Raw genomic sequence first — 26258 nt, 5'->3', positions numbered from 1 at the left:
GGTGGCTGTGGCTATTGGCTTTACAAATAGATAATTCTAATTCAAGAAATCTTTCTTGTAAGTACATATGCCTCCTTTTAAACTACTACCTTGCTTGTATGTTATTTAAAAACAAAACAAAAGCGAAAAGAAACCTACTTTAAGCATGAAAGAAAATAAAAGAGCAAACATGAGGGTTAAGAATCTGGAGATACCTAGGAGGGATGAAGCTAATCACAATTATGAAAAGTCCAATTCTGCATTTGGCTGAGTGTTTATGAATGGACAGTCACAGTGGAGATCTTGGGGTACACTGGAGCCATTTAATAAACCTCATAGAATTCTTGAGTACATTTTATGTTTCTGCTGAGTAGTGCAGATTATTATTTAAATTTATTAATGGAAAACCACAGGTTAACATGCCTCTCTATTCAGTGGGTGTGTTGTGTTTATATGAGAGACAATAATTTTTGTGCAATACTCTCAACACGTGTATACAGTAATAAGATCATCTTGCTATATTGTAATTGACACTCTATATTCTTTTTCTGTCTCCTCATTCTCTACCCAGCTCACAACCCAGATTCCAGATTCTCTAGGTAAGTTTCTTTCTTGCCTTCTATTCTTTTTCTAATGTATTACTTTAGCAAAAGCACAATTTTCTGTTTCACACTTTCTTATTTTGGAATTAAAAAAAATTATCAGTAACTTGACATTTGTATTTTGTCATATCAACTTTAATTGCCAAAGTAATACTCCTACTCTTATGAATAATGAGGGTAGCTCCTTGTAGGAAAGTAGGGGAAGAATTTCAAAGACTATTTAAAATTTAAAAATCATACCTCATGACACCTATAGAATAGACACTAAAATATTAGAACTTAGAAAAAAAGGTAGATTAAATAACCTGTTAAATAAAGAATCAGCATCAATTATTCTTGAAAAGTATATAAATTTTGTTTGTTGTCATTAGTCCTCACGTCTTACGTTCTTCTACTTTATTTTTCCGTTTGTGTATTAATGTGTTTCCTTTTACCTTATCAGCACCTATAACTCTCCTTGCCTGCCCTTCCCTGGACTGCTGCAGCTGGCATGCTGGCCCCTACTGACAAAGACTTTGAGGCAATAATGGAACACAATGGGATGTAGAAAAAAGAGTGATCAGAGGGTAGAAGGAGAGAAAGTTTAGGTATTTTCTTTTTGAACTTTCTCTACATTGGTGCTAATGATTCCACCTAACTCTGACCTGAGTACACTCTTCCTGCCTTAGCCCTTCAACCCTGGAGGTACTATTAGCTTTTTTTACTGTTTGTTGTTCATCAATGAATATTTCAGCATTTTTTTGTTTTGTTCCTTGAAATGGTATTAAAACCATTAATGAAAACCTTCATTAAGTCCTCTTCACTTTTTTTTTGCCCTTTCCATAAAACTCTTTCTTTTTTTTTTTCTTTTGCTTTCTAACAATTTTTTTTTATTTCCCCTTAAACCAACTACATTAAGCTATTCCTTTAAAGGCTATTTATTTTTCAATCTTATAATCTGAAAATTAATTCTAAATCAGAATAAGAAATATTTAGCAAAATACATCAGTTACTGATTTTACTTTCTCTTGATTCAAAAAATTTAAATTCACTTGTTAATTTAATGACAATTATCTTCCTTAACTTTAAAATTGATTGCACACTGGCTGCAGGCACTGAGGATGGCTCCATGGAGTCTCCACCTCGAGTGTTAAATATAGCTCCGTTGAAAGCATGGCCCAAGATGGGCAGAGCATCGGCCTCAGACAGGGGCTCCTGGGTGGGTCCTGGTTGGGGTGTGTGTGGGAGTCTGCCTCTCTATATCCCCTCCTCTCACTTGGAAAAGAAGAAAAAACCAAGAGAGATACGAAGAAACACTTTTAATTAGCCATGTGAGCACACAGAGAGGAAAAGCTGTCTACAAAACAGGAAGAAGCCTTTAACCAGAACTGAATGATTGACATCTTCATCTTGAATTTCTTGCCTCCAGGACTGTGAAAAGAAAAGAGAATTCTGTTGTTTAAGCCAACCAATCTGTGGTATTTTGTTCTAATAGCTTGAGTATACTATGATACTCAAACTCTGCACTCATTTATCCAGCTATTTGCCTACAATGGCTGTTTTATTAAGATATTAAGTTCAACATGCTTTAGTGTGAACTTGCATTAGTTCCTTAAAATTATTTTCTGTCCGCAGCCTTCCCCATTTCAGCTCCTTTAACCTTCCAGTCACTTAGTCTCAATATCTTCTAGGTAACCTTAATTTTTCTTCTTCTTTCTTAACATCTCATTTAATATTATAGAAAATGTTATCTCTTTCTTCAAAGTATGTAAGAATCTAACTATGTTTCACCTCATTCACTGCCTCTTGGTATAAACAAACATTGTGGTTTTCTTTTTTATTATCACATCTGGTATAAAGTACTGCAGTAGTTTTCTGAATAATTCCACTGCTATGATCCTTTACCCTTTTTATATAGTCTCAATATATATAGTTGCCCAAGGGAGTCTGGAAGCATGCAAATCAGTTCATGCCTCTCCATTGCAAAAGGCTCTGAACTCAAATATCAAGTCAACGTGTTTATAGTGCCTATTAAGCTCTAGGCTATTTAAGCCCCCATTCTCTTTATGAAATTATCTCTTCTATTGTCTGCTTCTCTTCTTGCTGCCTCACTGACCACTGTTGTTTCTCATGTACACCTAATGTTTGCATTAGCTTGCCCTCTATCTGGAAAGTTGTACCACTTCATATTTTCATGTACATCTCTTCTTAAATCCTTCCAGTGTCTGTTCAGCTTTTTAAAGATATTAGATCAACCCCTTTACAATTACCAAGCTTCAGAGTGTTTATGTCCCAGTTTACAGTTTTTATAGTGAGTTATCTTCTCACATACTGTATAATTTTCTTTGTTATGTTTATTGTCTGTATCAAACTCTAGAATGTGAAACATACTAGATAAAGAATCATCAACTATAATCTTTATTGCTGTATTCAAAGTACATTAAGTAGTGCATTCAATAATACTTGCTGCCATTTAAGAAAGTTTCCCCAAATATCAAAGTAGAGACTGTGACACTCAGGGAGAGTCAATGTGTGTGTGTAAGTGCATGTGCATGTGTACAACAAATAGAATGAGCATATGCACATATGTGTCTGGAGGACACACACACAAAGAAATAATGTCAAGGGAATGGAAGGAAATTGTGTGCAAGTGAAGACTGTGGATTTTAATGTTTCAAACGTACCATTTGTTCTTGTTGCCAGCCAGTAGATTGTAGAGGATAAAGATAAGACAGATGTAGAAGAAAGCTATAACAGTCAATGTTTGTTAGACACTAAGCATTGAGCTAGAATTTATGGAACACATTCTGCTAATTCCCATTCATATATAAGAAGTAATTTGAAAAGCAATTTGGTAGAAAGTGGTTCCATTGGTAATCCCACAGCCATTTATTGGCAAAAACTTGGATGACACAAATATAGCCTCCACTGAATATAAGCAAAGAGAGAGTAATTCTGATTTGAGGCTTATGGAACAAAATCGTGCTGAACAGAAGAACAAAATGTCATTTGAGTTGTCAAAGTGAGAGCAGAACTCTGAATATATTGTTTGTTTTATTTTATTTGAAATAGGAGCAGCATTTACCAAAGCTTCTATGAACTGTGACTAAAACAAACACAAGGCAAAAAATATTTAAAAACATATACAAATAATAACTTAAAATAGAATTTACAAGGATACTGATTGGCAATAAAATTAATTTTTTCAGACATGTACTATTAAATAACTCTGAAATGAAGAATATTAGACAACTCAAGGGCATAAATATAACAGTTTTGTTTTTTGTTTTATTAATATAGGATGCTCGAACAATGATGACTTAACAGAAGTCATAAGGCACTATTGACTTTAATAATGCCATTTTTATAACATGATCCAACTTTTATCATTTAAAATGTCATTTTATTATTTTTTTATTTTATTTATTCATTTTAGAAAGGAGAGAGAGAGGGAGAGAGAGAGAGGAAACAGAGAGAGGGGGGGAGGAGCAGGAAGCATCAACTCCCATATGTGCCTTGACCAGGTAAGCCCAGGGTTTCAAACCGGCGACCTCAGCATTTGCAGGTCGATGCTTTATCCACTGCGCCACCACAGGTCAGGCAAAAAAGGTCGTTTTCTTATTAGAAGTTTGTGTCCTTAAGGAAAACATTAAAATGGTGTAATTGATCAATTTGAGAGTGAAGTCACAAAATAAAAAATTATAAGTGTAATTATTTTATTTTGTAACCAATTTACATATATATGTATGTGTAGAATAAAACAGTTTTTTAAGAAAATCACTTTTTATGTTAATATAATAAACTTCTACTTGTATATGTACAGATATTCATATTTGGGAATTTACTAGAAACCAGGATTGTCATTAGTTTCTGGAAAATAAAGTGAAAACACACATATGCTAAACAAAATGGATGTTAAGATAATTCTTCAAAATATTAACTTATTTTGTTCTGCTGTTACGGTAAATGTTAAAGAGTAAAAGATGTATCTTAAAAATATAGTCAATTCTTTGGGTTCTGCAATATGAATCATTTCAAAGGGCAGAGTTAAAATGGAAAATAAAAACTACTAGTGTTTCAGTAATATCCTAAATAGGAAGTATTGGTGTGTCAGGCAATCGAGGGGGATTGGATCAAGGGTTTGGAGATAAGAGATCTGGCATAATCCAGGGGAAAAATACAGGTGTGGGCAAAAGTAGGTTTACAATTGTGACTATGTGAAACTATTTATTTATTTATTATTGTGTGATTTATTTGTGTGATTTGCCTTTTTCATAGTATTATTGTTATTATTCATATCCTTACTTATGATTTATCTTTTAGGTAATGGTGACTGGTAACTGTAACTACTTTTACCAACTCCTTTATTGACATTACTTGGAGACAAAGAGTGTTGAATAGAAGGACAACAATAGGAATTTTCAGCCTGAGTGTGGGATAGTGCTATTAGGCTAGACTACCTGCCATGCAGTGAGAAAGGCAACTCATCTTCTTACAAATCACTCATGTCAACATCAAAACCGCAATAAGCAGCATAAATGGATAAGAATGTTTCATTTCTTCAGTTTTTATTTTGTGCCATTCTAGAAATGGAAACTGACTTCTACATGTATATAATCAAGTTGAATACTATTGCTCTGGATTGAGGAAGAAGGAAATACATCTAACTTAAAATAGTAAATAATGTTTTCGTGTGTGAGAAGGAGACATAGAGATGGCAACATCGAGCTGTTCCTGAATGTGCCACAACTGGGTATCAAACTGTCACCTCTGCGCTTCAGAAGGACACCTCCAACCAACAGAGCTATCTAGCCAGTGCTGTAAATATTTACACAAACATATAAATTGAAACATTTTTCAGTACTTATTTCAAGTGCAACCTTTATTCTTTATAACTTTAAATCAGAATTTTTTTGAAAAATCAAGCATATTTGTCATATCCCAAATAACCATAAAGCTGTTTTCACTATTTAATTTCAGCATGCCTAGAGGAATAATTATTTATTAAAAATAAAAAAGTACTTATCAAATTTCTTTAACAGCTATATTTGAACAGAGTTATGAAACTGAAATATTCTCCTCCTACAATAGAATATTTTATATTTACAACTATAAACCAGAATGCTGAGATTCATAGTATTACAGGGTCAATCATTAGGGCCTTTGGCTGTGTTTATATACAATAACTTTTACTTTTTTTTACAATGAATTTTAATGAGTTAGGTACCAATTTATTTTAATGATTTTTGCTATTTTGCAAATCTTTGTTCATAAGGTTGCAAACAAACAAGTAAGAAAATTTGTTCTAAATCTTATTTGGAAAATATGTTGTATAATATTTACAACCCTCATTGGGGGAGAATTTTGTATTACTAATAAAATGCTTAAATAACTTACAGATAAATGTAATGGTATAAATAAGATTTCTGGGAATCTAAGAGCCACAAAGCTAAATAATGTCAACCTATGTCTTATTTTATTTAAATATATTTTGCCTGGTTTCTAATTGAACAGTCATTGTTTCAAGTTTCTCTTTTGCAGACATCTTTATGAAGAAAGGAGCACAAGAGTCTCTAGAGTTCTCTTTGTGGCATCATGTTTGAACTCAAACTCTGACATTGTAACTATTTAAAGTGGTTTTTTATTTTATTTTATTTGAAACGGGAAAGCATTCACTAAAACTTCAATGGACTGTTACTAAAATTGGAACATACTGAAACAAGGAAATATTTAGAAATTTATGTACAAGTAATGACATTTGTCACTGATGTGATTTTTATACTATTGGCTTCCTCATGTCAAGTGTACAACTTTCTAAAAGTATTTTAAGAGCATTATATAAAATAATATAAACAGAAAATGAGAATAGTTAAAATATTTTAGATTCTGTAGTAGTATGTTCTGTCTGATGTTGTAGTTACGTTTTTAAAAATATTATAGATATCCATATGTCAGTTTTCTTTTAATATGTTTTATAATCTTGATTATATGGCTTAATCTCATTATAAAGACTCCAGATTCTTAAACTATCTGTAAAAAATACACAGGGTAAAATTAATTTTTAAAAGAAGAAATGCATCACAGATATTTATCATAAGGGTGGATCATAAGGGTGTTTTGGGAAAAAGAACTTGACTGTCTTCTCAGGCTTTTAGCTGCATGTAACAGTTTTAATCAATAACAAATGGCTTCAAATAGCTAATGATTTAATGAGCACACAATGCACTATACAGATAAGGAGTTATAGAATTGTACACCTGATACTGATGCAATGTTATTAGCTAATGCTTCCTCAATAAATTTTTTTTTTTTAAATTTATTCATTTTAGAGAGGAGAGGGAGAGACAGAGAGAGAGACAGAGAGAGAGAGAGAAAGAGAGAAGGGGGGAGGAGCTGGAAGCATCAACTCCCATATGTGCCTTGACCAGGCAAGCCCAGGGCTTCGAACCGGCAACCTCAGCATTTCCAGGTCGATGCCCTATCCACTGCGCCACCACAGGTCAGGCCTTCCTCAATAAATTTAAAAAAATGAAAATGAAAACAAGAAACCAATATGCTCTCTCAAATTCTTAAGAGGCAGTCTCTGTAAGTTCTACATTAGACATTACAAGTTAGGAAAACCTCATGCTAGCTGCCTTCCTCCAAAATTTTTTACTGAATTTCCCAGAGATTTAATTATTTTTTCTTTATAACTTAAAAAACAACAACAACAAGAACAAAAAAAAAAAAAAACACTTTTTCAGAATGTGTACCTACAAGATGCCTAAAGACAGTAGCAATATATGGCTTACATTTATTGGTGTGAAAGAACTTGAAGCTGTTATTTTGAAACTGGCAAACTATTTTCTCTTAAACTCTTTGCTGTTCAAACACATATCAATTTTGTTATTCTAAATTTAATTATATAGCCAGCCTTAATTTACTCATAGGATAAAATAACCTCCACTTTTTCTTGCACAGTGAGAATAATTAGAAAAATTGCATAGTGCAACTTAGATTTTCTTTTTCCCCGAAGAAGTGGGATACAAACTCTCGACTGAAAATGAATTAAAAGAAAACCGTCACCATATGTTTTCCCGGATTGTTTTAGTATTTATTTGGTTTTATTGTTAACTTTCTTTTCAGTCAGTCTTTCACCCACCCCATAGGCAGATTGGTTCTCAATTGCAAGCTTCTATTGTAATAAAGGCACCCAAAGAGAAAAGGCTATTTAAACTCATAGGCACCTAGCCAAATGTGTCTCTTGTTGTTATTGTTTTATAAATGAGGATTTGTTAGAAAGGACATTTCTTTTTCTGAAATTTTTTACTGTAACTGAAATATCTATGAAAGGAGTTGAGAAAGAATTTTCCCTTTTATATTCAAAGAAAACAAAAGATTATGTTTTATATAAACAAATGAGAGGGGGAAAATATTTCACAGTACTGATTACGTCACTTTTTTTTCTTTAATTTTAATTTTCTTTATCAGGGCTAAATTTCATAAAACTGAAGAAAACAGTATTAGAAAATTATATCATATACATAAAATAACATTCACTTAGTTTGAACAAACTGTTTGTTTTAATTCTAAAATCAATGCATATAGCCTGACCTGTGGTGGTGCAGTGGATAAAGTGTCGACCTGGAAATGCTGAGGTTGCCGGTTCGAAACCCTGGGCTTGCCTGGTCAAGGTACATATGGGAGTTGATGCTTCCAGCTCCTCCCCACCTTCTCTTTCTCTGTCTCTCCTCTCTCTCTCTCTCTCTCTCTCTCTCTCTCTCCCTCTCCTCTCTAAAAAAATGAATAAATAAAAATAAATAAATATATAAATAAAATCAATGCATATATACAAAATTTTAAAAAGCTTAAATATGCAAATGAACTAGTTTTTAAAATATGAGGGGAATTTATGACAACATGTTAAATTGGGGAAAATTTTAATATCTACTGTGGATTCTTTTATAAAACTCAATGATGTATGTGCCACTACCATTAAAGGGTAGAAGATTTTGTTGAAATTTCAAAGTTGTCTTAAGAGATAGCAAATAAAAGCTATTGTGATTTTACTTAAATTATAAACACAATGAATCATGTATATTAAAACAACCTAAAAACCACTTAAAGGAAAATTTGAAGCACCCAATATACATAGTAATAAAAAGTAATTAAAGTAATTAACTCAGTTTATACTTCAGGAAATAAAGAAAGAAGAAATTATACCCCAAATAACCTTAATAAGAAAAATAACTAATATCAGAGCATTAAGCAATTAAACTGAAGAAAAACATAATAAGAAAATTAATGAAATTAAAAGCTAAAAATTTAAGTAAATCAATAAAAATATTAAATCTCTAGTCAGACCAATGAGAAAAAAAGGAAAGACGCTATGATTTACCCATATCAAAAATAAGCAGTTATATCACCACTAAATCTACAGATATCTTTTAAAAAGGTTCTTATTAGAAAATATTATGAGCAATTTATGCCACTAAAGTCAATAACTTACAATAAATTAGGCAGTTAGTCAAAATGATCTAGAAAGGATCTCCAGTTGAATAGTTAAGTACCTTTTAATACATCAATAGAAGAGTTTTTTGGAACAAATTTGTAAAAAGGTACCAATATTTAATTTCCAGTGAAGCTAAAACCAAAAAAAAATTATTTGTAAATTTTCACCTAGCTTTAACTAGCTTAAAATAACTGTAGTTCTTTCATAAGGCATCTTAAATGTGGAGTAGAGTGCAGAGAGAATAGAGCAACCAAGAAGAAGGGAGACAGCTAGATAATATACTATGTAGTCTCACAAATTTTCAGAAAATTTTTTCAAGTTAATTATTTTTACATTTATTAGTCTTTATTACTTTTATTTTCTTTCTTTATCTTTATAATAGAAAAAATGGTATAAGACATGATATAAACAGTGTTTATGTAAATTTCAATTACAAAGAACTCAGCTGCATGCGTTTTAGCAAAAACACTTAAAGAATAACATTTTTCTCACAAGTTATCTTTGACATTGATAGCAAATAAAACTCAGAGTAAAATAAAATTCAAATAATAATGTTCAAACTTTAGCACATCTATATTATTTTATACTTTTAAATTCGATTATATGAAATTCAATATTTGTATTATACATTCAAAATTTTGAGAGAAAATAGTAAAATATATGGTTATATAAAGTCTTCTTGTTCATATTAAAAAATTAATTATTATAGTTTAATATATAGTGAGATAAATTATTTTATGAAATATATATCAAGACAAAGGCTTAACTTAGGGTGATGAACACAATACAGTATATAAATGATGGGTTATGGAATGGTGCATCTGTAATCTGTATAAATTTGTTAATCAGTGTCACCTCAATCAATTCAATAAAAATAAAAAGTAAGTAAAATAAAATACATTTATATCATATTGAATGCATATCTTTTTTTTTTTTCTTTTTTTTTCTGAAGCTGGAAACAGGGAGAGACAGTCAGACAGACTCCCGCATGCGCCCAACCGGGATCCACCCGGCACGCCCACCATGGGGCAACGCTCTGCCCACCAGGGGGCGATGCTTTTCCCATCCTGGGCGTCGCCATGTTGCGACCAGAGCCACTCTAGCGCCTGAGGCAGAGGCCACAGAGCCATCCCCAGCACCTGGGCCAGCTTTGCTCCAATGGAGCCTTGGCTGCGTGAGGGGAAGAGAGAGACAGAGAGGAAAGCGCGGCGGAGGGGTGGAGAAGCAAATGGGCGCTTCTCCTGTGTGCCCTGGCCGGGAATCGAACCTTGGTCCTCCGCACGCTAGGCCGACGCTCTACCGCTGAGCCAACCGGCCAGGGCTTGAATGCATATCTTAAAATACATAATTGTATCATACTTAAAAAGTTAATACAATAAAGATTTATAGAGATCTGTTATACTAAAAACCAATGCAACATTTTAACATACAATTGTTTATGCTATGCAATAATACCCAAAAATTTAATTTATTTATTTTCAAAATTTAATTTAAACAAATCACTACTAGAGGGTTTGTAAAAGTGAGAAATATAAAGATGGAGGAAACAAAACAGTGAACATAAATAGAAGTGTCACATAGCTGTTCATATAGTAGAGTTTAATGCAATTTAAATTATTTTTAAATGAAGAATGGCTTTCCAGATACCTCGTTTATTCAAATAGTTGTGGGTTTTGAATCCTATCTTTTACAAAAGTTAGAATAGGCTGCAAATGCAACTTCCCAGGAAACAAATCCTTCTGCTATCATAGGGATTCCACTGAAGTCTGACATCAAACATAATTGGGTCCTTTCATCTCTAACATAAGATAGTGCTGAAATTTTCTCTGTATGTGCCTTGAGAAAAGTTGACCTGTCTTTATGTATCTTTATTATGAATTACTTTGTATAAAATCGTGCCTGTAAATTTTGTAACTAAACATCTAGAGAACATGCAAGTTGTATATAAAGAAACTATACATATTATCATCAATTTTTGCAATGTTAGAAATTTTTGTTTTTCAAATAAACCATTAAAATTATTTTATTTTTAAACCAACTCAATCCCTAAAACATTGTATACAGCTTAATTTTGGAAACAAATATTATATTTTTAATCCTATTTAGAATGGTTTAAGATTTGTCTACTAAAATAAAATTTAAAAAATAAGGGACAAATAAAGAACTACATCCAAATCTCTTCAGAAAACATGCAAGAAGAAAGTGGAGTGAAATATTTAAATATTGAGAAAGAAAGCAAAACACTAGTCTAAAAATTGTACCAAGTAAATATATCCTCCAAAAAAATAAAAGAAAATACATTCTCAGGATGAAAAAAAATTGAAAAAATTTGTTATCTGTAACCTGTCCTGCAAAAAAAAAAAGCGTTAAAAGAAGTTTTTTCATTTGTCTGTTTTTTAAGAAATGAGTTGCCCTGGCTGGTTAGCTCAGTCAGTTAAGAGCATGGTCCCAATCCTGACCCATGGTGGCGCAGTGGATGAAGCATCAACTGGAATGCTGAGGTCACCAGTTCAAAAATCTCAGGCTTGTCTCGTCAAGGCTCATATGGGAGTTGATGCTTCCTGCTCCTTCCCATCCTCTCTCTCTTTCTCTCTTTACACTCTCTAAATTGAATTTAAAAAATAAAATAAAGAGCATTCTCTCAAAATAACAGGGTTGTGAGTTTGATTCCCGGTCAGAGCACACACAGAAAGCAACCAATGAATGTATAACTTAGTGGTACAACAAATGGATGCTTTCCTTCCCCTTCCCCTCTCTTTCCCTTCTGGTCTCTGTCTCTATCAATAAATAAATAAAAATATAAGCCCAGACCGAATAGATAGGTTGGAGCGTCATACTGGAGCATTGAGATTACTAGTTCAATTCCCTGGTCAGGGCCCATAATGGAGCAGCCTGGTGTTGCTGTCTCTCTCAAAAAAAAAAAAAGAAAAGAAAAAGAAATAAAAGAAAGAAAGGAAGGAAGAAAGGAAAGAAGGAAGGAAAGAAGGAAGGAAGGAAGGAAGGAAGGAAGGAAGGAAGGAAGGAAGGAAGGAAGGAAGGAAGGGGGAAGGAAGGAAGGAAGGAAGGAAGGAAGGAAGGAAGGAAGGAAGGAAGGAAGGAAGGAAGGAAGGAAGGAAGAAGAAGGAGGGAGGGAGGGAGGGAGGGAGGGAGGGAGGAAGGAAGGAAGGAAGGAAGGAAGGAAGGAAGGAAGGAAGGAAGGAAGAAAGAAGGAAGGAAGGAGTAAACAATGTTAAAAAAGGTGAAATACACATAAAGTAAATAAGAGAGCCAAAAAAGGAATAAAATGAAAGTAAATTAAATATATTTTTATCATAAGTGATCTAACAGATCAATTGTTCAAAATAATACCAATAATACACTAATAATGTAAAATTACATCATATATTTTATATAATGCTATGTATGCTTATAAATGAAAGTGAAATGAAATAAAATATAGGAAAGAAGAATTTCACTTTTTTGTTTTTTTTGTATTTTTCTGAAGTTGGAAACCGGGAGGCAGCCAGACCGACTCCCGCATGAGCCCAACCAGGATCCACCCGGCATGCCCACCAAGGGGCGATGCTCTGCCCCTCTGGGGTGTTGCTCTGTTGCAACCAGGGCCATTCTAGTGCCTGAAGCAGAGGCCACAGAGCCATCCTCAGTGCCTGGGCCAACTTTGCTCCAATGGAGCCTTGGCTGCAGGAGGGGAAGAGAGAGACAGAGAGGAAGGAGAGGGGTAGGGGTGGAGAAGCAGATGGGTGCTTCTCCTGTGTGCCCTGGCCAGGAATCGAACCCGGGACTCCTGCATGCGAGGCCGACGCTCTACCACTGAGCCAACCGGCCAGGGCTAGAATTTGACTTTTTAAAAATATAAGGTAATTATACTCTCTGTGAAGTAGTATAATGTCATTTGAAAGTGGACTTGGATAAGCTCAGTGTATATTCATACTTTAGATCAACTTTTGTAAAAATTTTTTAAAAATTAAAAATATCTTCTACATGCTACAAAATGAGAGAAAATGTGATCATATAAAACACTGTTAAAACCACAATGTCAGAAAAGGAGTAGAAGACAAAAATGTAGTAAAAAGGTAGGAAATAGTACAGATATTCAATGACTTATGACCTATGCAACTTACGACCATTCGACTTTACAACCACAATTGCTAGCCACCACTGCTCCTTGTCTGGCAGTGCAAGTGTTGCCCAACTCGGTGTACAACAGTGAGGACCATCTTCTAGCAGCACTACCCTCTCCACGTGAACCATTTCAACTGTTATCCCAGACTTGATACAGCAATTTGTGTTTTGTTTCTTGGATATTTTTTATCAAACCCCTCCCAAGATGTCTACCAAAAGGAAATTGTCTTTGTCTACACCTCAGCCTGCCAAGAAGGAAAGAAAGGACATGGATCTTGACACGAAAATGAGTGCAGGCTCATTCGACTTAAGCATGGGTTCACCAGCTTGAGTGCAGGGGTGCTGGCTTGGGCATGGGATCATAGACATGACCCCATGGTCACTGGTTTGTGACCAAGATCAGTGGCTTGAGCAAGGGGCCACTCGCTCTGCTATAATCTTCTGGTCAAGACATATATGAGAAAGCAATCAATGACAAGTACGAAGGAGGAAAGAAAGTGAATGTGATCGCACATGTTTATGAAAAAACCAACTCCAGTAACCCCAACTGCTGCCGCAGATGATGACATCAATGATCCGCAGCCAAGCACCAGCAGCCAATAAAATATTTTGTACATGTTTATATATTTTGATATGTCTTGCATTTGGGAAAATATTTCCTATGGTACTTTTTATTTTGTATTTTTGTATGCACCTGTATTTTGTAATTTTGTATGTTTTGCAAATATTAAACCAGTTGTACTGGTAATGCAGTGTTTTACTTAAACCTGACGAATGTAAAAATAAGAAACAAAATGGTGTAGAGATGATGCAAATGGCATAAAATGAACAAAGAAAATTATGATATATAACAATAATGAAAGAAAATAATGATAAAATATGACTTAAAGATTTTTATAACATCATTTTACAGTACTGTACATATAGCCTACTGAACTTAAGACCAAATCGTGTTACAACCAGTCTGTCGTAACCAATCGTGGTCTAAGTCAAGCACTAGCTGTAATGAATATGATAGATATTAATCCAACAATAATAGCTATCATTTTGCATTACAGTGGTCTAAATTCACCAATTAAAACACAGAAATTGTCAGAGTGGATCATAAAACAAGACTCTAGTAGATGCTGTCTACAGAAAACCCAATTAAAAGTAAAGAAGCATATATGCCACTCAAAAATATTAGATGATTTTTTAGCTTCATATTCATTTTGAAATATTCCCCAATTTTTATGAGCAGTAAAGATTAAAGTAAATGCATGGGGGAAACTATTCCATGTTAACAATAATCAAAAGAAAGTAAGAGAAACCATATTAATTTCAGACATAGCCAACTTCAAAGCAATGAATATTTTCAGAGATAAAGAGGACATTATATTAAAATAAGGGGGCCAATTTTCCAGAAAGCATAGCAATTGGTACATTGTATGCGCAAAGCAGCATAGCATTGTTATGTAATCAAGAGAATGCTGGCTTTATATTTCAAACTTGACCAGCCATTGGACATAGGCTTCCTCTCCTGTAAGGTATAACTAATGGCTATTCCTATGGAAGAATTCAGCTGTGAGCTGTCAGCAAGCAACTTGTATTCAACAGCTGGGCCATTGAAGGACTAAATCCTGAGTGAAAAATTTTGCAACTGATGGCAGCCAACTCTATAGGCACTTTTAATAAGGTAATAAGATGTATTTCTAAAATAACTTTTTTCTATCCATATATATTAATAATTTTCCTGAGAAATTGAACTGTAGACAAAGATTAAGAATTTGTTATTAAAATTAGTTTTCTTGATATGACCTTTTTCTAGCCAGGCATTCATTTGGACAAAAAAACAAAAACAAGGGGTCTATTATCTGCTATTTTTGCTAAAATAAGCTGTTGTCACTTATGTAGTACTTCAAGTGTGTATGCAAGTTCAGCATTACTCTCAGCAGGAAATAAGTTTTAAGCACTTTTGAGTTTGTGCTATTCTGTGATTATTGTTCCCATGCCAATATTCGATGCACAGCTGGTAGAACTCTGTTAAAATGTTGGACTTGTCCTCTATTTTGAAAACCCCAGTGGCTCAAAACCTGATACGCATCTTAATTTGTTCCACTTTTAATGCTACCTTTCATAATTGAATATGTCTTCATAAATGTGGACAACTTCATGAGATCAGGGAATATATTTTACAAAACACTTCTGGGTTTTAAAGTTTCCAAAATTATGCAAACATTTGCAGGTATAATATTAAATTATTTTCATTTGGTAAGGGATTTTGTTATTTATATAAAATCAAATCCCCTAATTTCAGATCCAAATTAAATAAATAGTTGCAGTTTTTCTTTATGTATTTTCCAGTTCAGATTAAAACTATTTTCTTCAATTTACTATTTGTATATTACAGCAACTTTGGTTAGATTCTGTTGATCTAACAGTCACAGGTCACCCAGATTCAAAGGAAGGAAAAAGACCCCACACAACTCAATGAGCGAAGTGTCAATGAGTGACTTTAAACTCACTATATTTATAAATAGAATAGAATTAACTATTTGCATGACTTCTTATGAATAACTTTTGGCACAATAAAGCTCGCTAAGTCTTTAAATACATGTTAATGTTAGATTAACTTTAAATGTGCTACCATTTAGGGCAATATCTTTACAACTGCACATTGTGAAATGCTACAACATATAGATTCATTTCTAGAGAAAAAAATTACTGTTTTTATTTTGTCCTTTTATTTATTCTTTCATTTATAAAAACAGCATTTTATGAGTAAATGCTTTGTAGAAGAGATTTTTCTGTGCCTTAAAATATATTGTTGTTCTGTAACCTGTAATAGAGAAAATATTGAGTAAATTGCCATTTACAATACTATATAGATAGTATTATGACACAGAAAAACACAAGTTTTAAGTACACAGGAGTGATATATAAACCTGGTTTGTTTTAAGAAAGACATTGCAGTGAGCACTGGCTCAGTTAACCTTTGTCCATTTTAAGGGGACTGGAAGTACTATAATATAAGCACATAATTTTTTCTATAATGTTCCTTATTCTGAACTGATGCAGGACAAAAATACAGTGGGACCTGTATTATCCCACACATCTCTCTGAGACTGGAGATATAAAAGGGGGCAAGCCACAATTTACAGCAATATTGAAAGAGTTACATTAAATCTCTAGTTCAACAAGGACTCAGAGGAGCAGAGAAGCTGAGGAGTGGCTTTATTAAAGCTGTCTTGTGCAAACATCCCTTGTGCCTCAACCTGAAGAATGGATAGATTAGAGACATAAATTGAGTTTTAAAAAATGAAATAGAGAGAGAGAGAAAGAGACCTAGGAAATAATTTCTTGTAATTATGGTAAAAAAAGGATGATTACTTAAATTAAGATGTGTTTGGGGAGATGTAGAATTGAACATCTTTGGAAGATAGTAAGATTGTTGGCCTGGCAGGTTCAGAATGGGCTGGGATTTTAGGATTTTTTTTGTTTTTATTTATTCTATATTTCAGGTGGAATATTTCATGATATAAAATATATTTTGTAGTTTTTGACATTGAGCTGCTGATAGACTAGTAAGAAATAATATAACATATTTAGAATATATGAACAACACTTGGTTGGGAGATACAGAGAGCTACCAGTAAAAAGAGAAGAATGCATACAAAGTGAAGTCAAAGAAGGAAATAAAGAACATATGCTGAGGCCCAGAAGACTGACATTTTGAAGACAGGTAAGCTCAAAAGCATATTAATAAAAGTGTCTAGAGGTTGGATAAAAAACAGATATATAAAGCAAAAAGGAAATTTTTAAAAAGCATTTCAAAATTTAAGTAATGTTTATGTTTGAATTGAGAAATATTTTTAAACATTTAATTTTTAATGTAAAAGTTAATAAGAGGAGCAAAAAGGCAATTATATATTTGGGGGAATTGAATTAAAGGTTAAAACCTTGGACAGCAGAAGGAACATTTTCTATTGGATAAGTTAAATCTGTAATTGGGAGAGGCAATTATTATTGTATTAGTATGTAGTGAGGGGAAACATACAATTCATTGAAATGTTTTTTAAAAACCATACTTATAAGGATATCATATATTTATCTTAAGAATATAATATGGAGCATAAATAGAAAGATTTTTTTCCCTAGTGATTCAAAAAAGCAATCTCAGATTCTATATAATTTAACAAAAGATGTATTTATACACACCTATTCACAAAACCCATACTTTTTCTTTATTTAAGTTATGTTTACATTATTTAAACCTGACTATAAAAATATTTTGTATAATTTATTTTATTCCATAAAGAAGAGATTATAGATATATTTGATTAGCATCTATTTCCTTATTTAAATTAGTTACAGTATGGATATAGGATAATCTAGTCTCTTCTTTTTGCTGAAGTTATTCAAATTTTCATTATTATAAATAAAAATGAGTTGGTATTTATTTTATATATATTTTGGAACATATGTGTGGGCATTGATACAACTTAAATTTCTGATAACACAGTTGCAAACTCAGTGAAAAAATTATGTACCATTTAATAGAATTAATGACATACCAGTAGTATGTGCAGATGTGTATATGTATATATAATATATATTCACTCAAAATTAAGATTTATTATATATTAAAAATTGAAGAGCTCATCTATTCTATATCTCTGTTGTCGCAAGAATATAATAATAAGGGCAAACTATCTATGTATTCTTTAAATTTAAAACAAAAAGAAAGAGAAGCAGAGTTAGAGTATGCCTAGGTCTACTCTGTGAAACTTTCCTGATTTAGTCAAGGCATGGGAACTTGAGCAGTTTGGCATGTTACAAATAACCATGAAGTTAATAAACAATGGCACAGATACTAAGAAAATTTTGGATGATTTGGATGGAATCACACTTATATGAAGCTATGAAATAAATCACAGCTCAATTCAGAACATTGAGTTTCTAATTCTGGATTAGAGACACAACTTATACTTTGATTTTGAACTAAATTATTTTCTACTCACTTTACAGTTAACACCGTGAAAAGTGAATTTCAAGTGAAGTCAGGTGAAGTCATTCATATTCATGGTTTAACGTCTGCAACACAGAAATAGAACTATTTATATTAGGATTCTGAAGAGTAAAATGGAGAACTATTCTGTCTGTGCAAAGCGATCCAATGGTCTGGAAATGACACAAGTAAATAATGTCTAATCAAAATTTGATTCTCACATGAATATTTCTATAGAAAATAATATTGATTTAAATTACAGACTGTGCTTAAAGAAAAGATTCATTGAGGAAGATAAGTAAAACGTAATTAACACAAACCAGCCAATTTATTTTAATTGCATTCGTCCTTTCCAATTTATAAAGTGCTTCAGAGTTGCTTCTTTCAATTTAAATTGAAGGCATCGAACACGATGTCTTATAAGGCACCCACTTTTACATTATTAACAGTTCATTGGCTGCCTAACCAGGTGGTGGCACAGTGGATAGAGCATTGACTGGGATGTGGAGGACCCAGGTTGGAGACCCCAAGGTCGCCAGCTGGAGCACGGGCTCATCTGGTTTGAGCAAGGCTTACCAGCTAGAGCCCAAGGTCACTGGCTTGAGCAAGGGGTCAATAGGTCTGCTGTAGCCCCCCCTCACCACCACCCCCCGTCAAGGCACATATGAGAAATCAATCAATGAACAACTAAGGAGCCGCAATGGAGAAATGATGTTTCTCATCTCTCTCCATTCCTGTCTGTCTGTCCCTCTCTCTGACTCTCTCTGTCTCTGCCACAAAAATAAATAAATAAATAATAAAATAAAAACAAAAAAACCCCAGTTCATTGACCTTATTTTAATTTTTTCCTATTTTATCTTAGGTGAATAAAGGATGAAACATGTATCTTAAAAAATATCATCGGAATACATATATCAAGAGCTACTATATATGTGTTTGTATGTATAATATAGAATATATATGTAATAAATTGGGAGGAAGGCTTCTTCCTCCAGTTATCTTAAAAGGCACTATTAGATTTTATATAATTTGTAAAAGTATTATTCGTATATTCCTACACACAAACCTATTATTTTATGAATGTATTTTTCCAAAGTAATTAAGTTTATACTTATATAATAAGTTAAAGTTCAGTAACATCCCTTCTAATATTTCTTCACTCACTTTTTAACTAATAGAAAACTACAAAATTTAACTCTTGTATTCCTGGCACATTTAAATGAGTCTTCTAGAATGATTTCCCTTAATTTATAAGACCATTAAATTATTTTAAGATTTTACTTATTTTATTTACTTTTTTCTTTTAAAATTTTAATTATTAATTTTTGGAGGGGGGGAGAGAGGAGGAGTGAGAAAGAGTGGGGAGAAGCAGGAAGCATCTATTCATAGTAGTTGCATCCTCTATGTGCCTTGGCTGGGCAAGCCCAAGGATTTGAACCGGCAGCCTCAGTGTTCCAGGTCGTTGCTTTATCCACTGCGATATCACAGGTCAGGCTACTTATTAATTTTAGAGGAGAGAGTAGTGAAAAAAAGTGTGGAGACAAGGGGAAGCATATACTCTTTGTAGTTGCTTCTCATTTGTGACTTGACTGGGCAAGCCTGGGGTTTCAAACCACCAACCTTAACATTCTGGGTTGTCTTTTTATTCACTGCTCCACCACAGGTAAGGCTTTCACTCTTCTAAAGAATTGAAATCCAAAATTTTTGGTAAAATTGTATATATTTACTTAATTTTCATTAAATTAAGTCTTTATAAAGACATTATTTAGAATTTAGAAAATACAAATTAAGATAAATAAGACAAAAATTACTAATATTTCCATTAAAGAACACTATTATAAAAACATCAGTTTGATATTTTTTCAATTAATATTTTTGTGAGTATTTAAGTGTTTATGTACACAAAATAAATGAAATAAAATTTTAGTCCTTTTGAACAAATAACTTAAGTGGTCATCAAAATTATTTTATGGTGAACCTTGATCATTTATATTAATTAAAATTAGCAAAGTTTTTACTTTTTAATATAGAAAAAAACCTCCTATTAGTATATTTTGGTCTTTAGATTAAAAATATATTTGCATTGAGTGCACACATACTAAAGCAAAGTATTCAATAAAATAGTTTTTTTAAATTTATTAATTAAATTTAATGCAGTGACATTGATAAATCAGGGTACATATGTTGAGAGAAAACATCTCCTGATTATTTTGACATTTGACTGTGCTGTATACCCCTCTGCCAAAGTCAAATTGTCTTCTGTCACCTTCTATCTGGTTTTCTTTGTGCCCCTCCCCTCCCCCAACCCCTCTCTCCTTCCTCGCCCCATCCCCTCTCCCCCCCCCCCTCGATGTCATCACATTCTTGTTCATGTCTCTGAGTCTCATTTTTATGTCCCATCTATGTATGGATTCATATAGTTCTTAGATTTTTTCTGATTTACTTATTTCACTCCATATAATGTTATCAAGGTCCATCCATGTTATTGTAAATGATCCGATGTCATCATTTCTTATGGCTGAGTAGTATTCCATAGTATATATGTACCAAAGCTTTTTTATTACACGTCCTCTGACGGACACTTGGGCTGTTTCCAGATCTCTGCTATTGTGAACAATGCTGCCATAAACATGGGGGTGCATTTCTTCATTTCATACACTGCTATGGTGTTCTTGGGGTATATTCCTAACAGTGGGATAGCTGGGTCAAAAGGCAGTTCAATTTTTAATTTTTTGAGGAATCTCCATACTGTTTTCTACAGTGGCTGCACCAGGCTGCATTCCCACCAACAGTGCAGGAGGGTTCCCTTTTCTCCACATCCTCACCAGCACTTATTCTGTGTTGTTTTGTTGATGAGCGCCATTGTGACTGGTGTGAGGTGATATCTCATTGTGGTTTTAATTTGCATTTCTTTAATGATTAGTGATGTTGAGCATTTTTTCATATGCCTATTGGCCATTTGTATGTCCTCTTTGGAGAAATGTCTATTCATTTATTTTGCCCATTTTTGGATTGGATTGTTTGTCTTCCTGGTATTAAGTTTTACAAGTTCTTTATAAATTTTGATTATTAACTCCTTATCAGACGTATTGTCAAATATGTTCTCCCATTGTGTAGTTTGTCTTTTTATTCTCTTCTTGTTGTCTTTAGCTGTGCAATAGCTTTTTAGTTTGATATTGTCCCATTTGTTTATCCTGTCTTTTATTTCACTTCCCCGTGGAGATAAATCAGCAAGTATCTTGCTCCGAGAGATGTCAGAGAGCTTACTGCCTATGTTTTCTTCTAACATGCTTATGGTTTCACGGCCTACATTTAAGTCTTTTATCCATTTTGAGTTAATTTTTGTGAATGGTGTAAGTTGGTGGTCTAGTTTCATTTTTTTGCAGTTAGATGTCCAATTTTCCCAACACCATTTGTTAAAGAGGCTGTCTTTACTCCATTGTATTTCCTTACCTCCTTTGTCAAATATCAGTTGTCCATAGAACTGTGGGTTTATTTCTGGGTTCTCTGTTCTGTTCCATTGATCTATATGCCTGTTCTTATGCCAGTACCAGGCTGTTTTGAGTACGACGGACTTGTAGTATAACTTGATATCAGGAAGTGTGATACCTCCCACTTTATTCTTCTTTTTTAAGATTGCTGAGGCTATTCATGTTCTCTTTTGGTTCCATATAAATTTTTGGAATATGTGTTCTATATCTTTGAAGTATGTCATTGGTATTTTAATTGGTATTGCATTGAATTTATAGATTTCTTTGGGTAAAATAGACATTTTAATGATGTTTATGCTTCCTAACCATGAGCACGGTATATGCTTCCACTTGTTTGTATCTTCCTTGATTCCTTTTATCACTGCTTTGTAATTTTCCGAGTACAAGTCTTTAGTCTCCTTGGTTAAGTTTACTCCAAGGTACTCTATTTTTTTGGTTGTAATTTTGAAGGGGATTGTTTCCTTAATTTCTCTCTCTGACTGTTCATTGTTGGTGTATAAAAATGCCTCTGATATCTGAGTATTGATATTATATCCTGCCACTTTGCTGAATTCATTTATCAGGTCTAGTAGTTTTTTGACTGAGACTTTAGGGTTTTCTATATACAATATCATATCATCTGCAAATAATGATAGTTTTACTTCTTCTTTTCCAACTTGAATGCCTTTTATTTCTTCTCCTTGTCTGATTGCTGTGGCTAGAACTTCCAGGACTATGTTAAATAACAGTGGTGAAAGGGGGTACCCCAGCCTTGTTCCTGATCTTAAGGGGATTGCTTTTAATTTTTGCCCATTGAGTATGATGTTGGCTGTGGGTTTGTCATAGATGGCTTTTATCATGTTGAGGTATGTTGCCTGTATTCCCATTTTGCTGAGAATTTTGATCATGAAAGGGTGCTGGATTTTATCAAATGTTTTTTCTGCATCTATTGAAATTATCATATGGTTTTTCTCCGTCTTTTTGTTTATGTGATGAATCACATTTATTGATTTATGAATATTGTACCAGCCTTGCCTCCCCAGAATAAATACCACTTGATCATGGTGTATGATTTTTTCTACATATTGTTGGATCCGGTTTACTAATATTTTGTTGAGAATTTTAGCATCTATATTCATCAGAGATATTGGCTTATAATTTTCTTTCTTTGTATTGTCTTTGCCTGGTTTTGGAATCAGAATTATGCTCAACTCATAAAAGGAGCTTATAAGTCTTTCTTGCTCTTGAATTTTTTGAAATAGTTTGAGAAGGATAGGAGTTAGTTCTTCTTTGAATATTTGGTAGAATTCAGTTGTGAAGCCATCAGGCCCCGGGCTTTTCTTTGTTGGGAGTTTTTTGATAACTGTTTTGATCTCATTTGGTGTAATCGGTCTGTTTAGGTTTTCTGATACTTCCAGATTGATTTTTGGAAGATTGTATGTTTCAAGGAATTTGTCCATTTCATCTAGGTTGTATAGTTTTTTGGCATACACTTCCTCATAATATTTTCTTACAATATTTTGTATTTCTGTTGTGTCATTTGTTATTTCTCCACTCTCATTTCTAATCTTATTTATTTGAGTCCTCTCTCTTTTCTTCTTCATGAGTCTAGTTAAAGGTTTATTGATCTTGTTTACCTTTTCAAAGAACCAGCTCCTGGTTTCATTGATCTTCTGTATTGTTTCTTTAGCCTGTATGTCATTTATTTCTGCTCTGATCTTTATTATTTCCTTCCTTCTACTACATTTGGGCTTTACTTGCTGTTCTTTTTCTAGTTCTTTTAGATGCAGGATTAAGTTTATTTGAGTTTTTTATAGCTTCTTAAAGTGTGCCTGTAGTGCTATGAACTTCCCTCTCAGTACTGCTTTTGCAGTGTCCCATAAATTTTGAGTTGTTGTATGCTCATTGTCATTTGTTTCTAGGAGTTTTTTTATTTCTTCTTTGATCTCATTTTTAATCCATTCATTATTTAACAACCTGCTATTTAGTTTCCATGTGTTTGAGAATTTTTGAGCTTTTCTGTTGTGGATCATTTCTAGTTTCATGCAGTTGTGATCAGAAACATTGCTTGATATTATTTCAATCTTCTTAAATTTGTGGAGAGCACTTTTGTGCCCTAACATGTGGTATATCTTAGAGAATGTACCATGAGCACTTGAAAAGAATGTATATTCTGCTGCTTTAGGGTGAAAGGTTCTGAAGATATCTATTAAATCGAGTTGATCTACTGTGTCCAATAAGACTGCTGTTTCTTTGTTAATTTTCTTTCTTGAGAATCTATCTAGTGATGTTAGTGGAGTATTGAAATCCCCTATTATTATAGTATTGCTGTTGATCTCACCCTTTAAATCCACCAAAGTCTGCTTTATATATTTAGGTGCTCCTATATTAGGTGCATAGATATTTATAATAGTTTTTTCTTCCTGTTGGATTACTCCCTTTATCATTATGTAGTGGCCTTATTTATCTCTTACTATATCCTTTGTTTTAAAGTCCAATTTGTCTGATATAAGTATTGCTACCCCAGCTTTTTTTTCATTTCCATTTGCATGAAATGTTTTTTTCCATCCTTTTACCTTCAATCTATGTGTATCTTTTGTTCTAAGGTGTGTCTCTTGTAGACAGCATATGTACGGGTCCTGTTTTCTTATCCACGCAGCTACCCTATGTCTTTTGATTGGATAATTTAATCCATTTACATTTATGGTTATTATTGATAGGTAGTTGTTTATTGCCATTTTCTTCTTTAAAGGTGTATTCCTTTTTTGTTATATTCTTTTCCCACTTTGATTTGTTTACAACAGGACCCTTAACATTTCCTGCAGCATGGGTTTGGTTGTAATGAATTCCTTGAGTTGTTTTTTGTCTGGGAAGCTTTTTATTTCTCCTTCAATTTTAAATGATAGCCTTGCTGGATAAAGTAGTCTTGGTTGTAGGTTCTTGTTCTGCATTACTTTGAATATTTCTTGCCATTCCCTTCTGGCCTCAAGTGTTTCTGTTGAGAAGTCGAATATCATCCTTATGGGGGCTCCTTTGTAGGTGATAGCTTTTTTTTCTCTTGCAGCTTTTAATATTTTCTCTTTATCGCTTAGCTTTGGTATTTTAGTTATGATGTGTCTTGGTGTAGGTTTCTTTGGGTTTCTCTTTAATGGAGTCCTCTGTGCTTCTTGAACTTGTGAGAGTTTCTCCTGCCTTAATTTAGGGAAATTTTCAGCTATGATATGATTGAACAAAGTCTCTATCCCTTGTTCTTTTTCTTCTTCTTCAGGAACCCCTATGATGTGGATGTTATTTTTCTTCATGATGTCACAGAGCTCTCTAAGAGTTTCCTCAGACTTTTTGAGTCTTTTTTCTTTTTTCTTCTCTGCTTTCATGCCTTCATTCCAATTTTCCTCCAACTCGCTGATTCAATCCTCAGCTCTATCTATCCTGTTTTTAGTTCCTTCCATTGTGGTCTTTATTTCTGATATTGTATTTGTCATCTCTGTCTGATTCTTTTTTATACTTGCTATTTCTTTATTTAGGTGTTCATAATAAGCTTCCATTATTGTTCTAAGATCCCTAAGCATCCTTACAATCATTATTTTGAACTCCGCATCTGGACGTTTGATTATTTCCATATCACTCAGTTCATCTCTCAAAGGTATCTCTTGTGGTTTCATTTGGATTGCACTTTTTGTCTTCTCATTGTGTTTGGGTATTTTATTTGTAGAATTGGTTGAGTCTAGGCTTGGTGTTGTCTGGGCCTCCAGTTTTCAGTTGTGTTATTTCTAGGTCTTCTTGGGTTTTATCAGCTATTATTTGTAATCCACTTTCAGATTTGTGCAGCTTTGAAGTCCTGATTTGTGTGTTTTCTTAACAGATGATAGTCTTGTTTATTGATCTCAGCAGGGGGCTTGCTTGAAACTGTATCCAGGAATACGTGTGGTGTGTATAACCTGAGACTCTGAAGGCCTCTTCAGCCAACTAATCTCTCTGGGGGCAGGGTGTTTTCTCAGCTTCAGTATGGGGAGGTGTATCTCAGATCTCCATGGAGACCTGAGTTACTGCCCCTCCTCCCCACTTCTTGTTTTCAGCTGTGTCTTGTTGTTCTGATTGGAGCTGGAGAGATGTCTGGAGATCTCTGATCTGGAAGAAATTCAGTACTGTTTTGTGAAAGGTTCAGTCCCTCCCCCAGCTATGGCCGCCTGCAGCATGGATGAGTCAACTTTTTTAGTTCATTTCCTGCATTCCTTAGCCCCTCACAGTCTGTCCCTCTCCCTGTCCTTTTCTCTTGGGATATAAGCTGGTCTTTTCAACACACCTCGCTCCATGGTTGCCAGGCAAGTGGCTGTGAGCAGTATTTTCTGCTCTTTTCCCTTGGGTGAGATCCCCTCTGGGCTCTCAGCCTCCCCCTCCCTTCCATTCCTGTAAGCAGAGGAGTTTCAGGTGCTCTCTACCAGGTTTGTTGTGGCTTCTTCTTTGCTCCTTGGTTTTTGAGAGCTGTTCTTGTAGTCCAGAGTCGGTTTTTCATGCTGATTTTTCCTAAATTGATTTGTATTCCAGTTTGGTGGTGAGAGCTGGGCATCTGTGCGTCCGCTTACTTCACTGCCATCTTCCCATCTGAGGTGGGGTGTTTTCAAAGGTTC

At 33.7% G+C, this 26258-nt stretch overlaps 1 non-coding gene across 1 annotated transcript; it reads right to left on the bottom strand.

Annotated features, from left to right (window-relative positions):
• Positions 1–12805: 12805 nt before the first annotated feature.
• TRNAA-CGC (transfer RNA alanine (anticodon CGC)) lies at positions 12806–12881 on the bottom strand. The gene has a single exon. It is a non-coding gene; the product is annotated as a tRNA-Ala (tRNA).
• Positions 12882–26258: the final 13377 nt, after the last annotated feature.

This window comes from Saccopteryx leptura, chromosome 1 (genome assembly GCF_036850995.1).
Source record: "Saccopteryx leptura isolate mSacLep1 chromosome 1, mSacLep1_pri_phased_curated, whole genome shotgun sequence".
Classification (NCBI taxonomy): Eukaryota; Metazoa; Chordata; class Mammalia; order Chiroptera; family Emballonuridae; genus Saccopteryx; species Saccopteryx leptura.
The sequence above is the reverse complement of the archived record's forward strand: the minus strand, read 5'-3'. Positions and strand labels throughout refer to the sequence as shown.